This window comes from Protomyctophum parallelum (genome assembly GCF_964188405.1).
Source record: "Protomyctophum parallelum genome assembly, chromosome: 20".
NCBI classification, from domain to species: Eukaryota; Metazoa; Chordata; class Actinopteri; order Myctophiformes; family Myctophidae; genus Protomyctophum; species Protomyctophum parallelum.
In genome coordinates this window covers 30,302,692-30,304,860 of record NC_139718.1, presented here as the reverse complement: position 1 = coordinate 30,304,860, position 2,169 = coordinate 30,302,692, and the positions used below count along the sequence as shown (strand labels likewise).

The 2,169-nt window shown below is 42.5% G+C and overlaps 1 protein-coding gene across 1 annotated transcript in view; it reads right to left on the bottom strand.

The window, feature by feature from the left end:
• gfra4a (GDNF family receptor alpha 4a) overlaps nt 1-39 on the bottom strand; it is a 169,938-nt gene extending 169,899 nt beyond the window's left edge. Inside the window, exon 1 of the mRNA XM_083792082.1 lies at nt 1-39. This exon is cut by the window's left edge and continues 516 nt beyond it. The gene's annotated coding sequence lies outside the window, so the exon portion shown is untranslated.
• Nucleotides 40-2,169: the final 2,130 nt, after the last annotated feature.

The following is a 2,169-nucleotide window of genomic DNA, read 5'->3' as shown; positions in this document are numbered from 1 at the left end:
GAGGCGCGTGGCTTTAGTGCGCTCTCACTACCTGGCTGCTGGCTGGCTGCTGCAAGTCGAAGTCACACATACACACACAGCTCACCCTGTCCCTCTGATTCCAGACGTGTCGGCGACGGTCGCTCTCACACTGCCTGCAAGTCACAGTGACATGCAGAGTCTATTCCAGTCTATCCCTGCTTCCAGAGTCACGCTCAGTCGGTTGGTCTCACTGTTCGGTATAGATATCCCGCGCTCCTGCAAGTTAAAACAAACAAACAAACAAAAAAAGTTCAAATAGCTTATTTCATGCAATTGTACAGTAGCCCAATAACCATAAATCCACTGCAGCTGGTGCATAGCGTGCTACAGGCACAGCCTATAGCCTATATATGGGTTATTCCAGAGGTGGGGACTTGGACTCGAGACTTGAGACTCGACTTGGACTCGAGTCCCGATTTTGATGACTTTAGACTTGCTTGATCAAATCAAAAATAGACTTGGACTTGCTTGGGACTTGAATGCCAAAGACTTGAGACTTGACTTGACTTGAACGCCAAGGACTTGAGACTTGACTTGACTTGAGCCCTCTTGACTTGAACATTTTCAAGTCACTTAATACCTTACAGCATCTGATTATCTTTTTTATGACATGTAAAATAGTTTGGTATTTGTATATAAAGGGATGCCGCGGATCGGATATCGGGGCGATATCAGCCAAAAAACGTGATCGGGATCGGATCGGACTACAGCGAAAATGACCGATCCATTCCAAGCACTGCAAGCACTCCACTCCAGTCCATTCTAGTCCAGGACTTTATTCCTCCAGCAGTGTGCGCTACAGAGGCATTGGCAGCCCCAGTCACACTTCACAGTGGCAGTCTTGCACAGTGCAGGCTGCTAGGCTAGCCACTAGCCATTACTGCGCGCTGCTACTCAGTGTGGAGAAAGCCGCATTGACAGCCGCTCCCGCATGGGAGTATTATTATATATTATAAAACAAAAAAGACCCAACAGCCGAGTGCAAAAATGGATTCGCCACCGTGGCAACAACAGCAGCAAAGTTTCAGCCTTAGCTCAATGCAAGCTAATCTTTAGCATTGATTAGCGTCAACATCTTAGACGAGAGAGACGGAACAGCACAACAAGCTGACAGCTGAGCATGACGACATGCTCATGTTCTTAAAATGATATATCCCCACAGTCCCCAACAGTTGGTTGACAAATATGACCGCTGTTTGTCAATACTTATGTGACAGACCATGCTATGATGCTAATAACTGCTTAAGTGCTAACCAATGCTTAAATAAACAGACGTCACTATTTCCATTGTCACGGACAGACAGTGTGCTGTGTAGCTGTAGGACAGTATGCACGGTTTGGGGATCAGGGGTCCCCACTCCCAGCCAAATGATAGGTTCCATTTGTACACTATAAATTGACATTGATTTTACAAAATAATAATTTGGGGTCACAGAGATACAAATTGCTGGGTCCTTAAAATTTTGTGCATAATGTGCATAATAATAATAGTATGGATAAAAAAAGGCATAGAATACAATAAAATAAATTTGTCACTAGAACACTTCCACATTTGAAGTATAGGCTCAAGTTAATAAATGGGTCAGTTATTCTCAACCTATACTCATGTGGAACTTGTTTGTTGACTATTATTCTGGGGAGGTGTTGTTCTCTGTTTTGAGTAATAATATTATCACTTGATCAATCCTGATTCAACATTCCAGACTATAAAATCTGTAATAAAAGGTAAAGATAAAAAAAGTCTGACAGATTTGGGAAAGCATAGAGCGACTTAAATATGTGCTGGATTGGATTGGATCGATATCGGATCGGTATCAGTTATCGGATCGGTTTTGATGATTTTAGATCGGTATCGGATCGGGAGTGGAAAAAGTGGATCGAGGCATTATGTAACATTCCTCTTCTACCCTGGATTTGAACACCTTTTCAGTGCAAGTAATGACATTTTACCATTGTAATAATAATAGCCTGCTTGCTCAGGGGAAACATTTAATTTGTGTCTCGGTGAGACATGACCTTTGACATGATCTAAATGGCTCAATAGATGCTCATGATTTATGTAAATCTTTACATATCATTAATTAGTATTATGTCTTGGTGGGACTTGTTTGGGACTCGAAACAAAAGGTAAGGACTTGGTTGGGACTT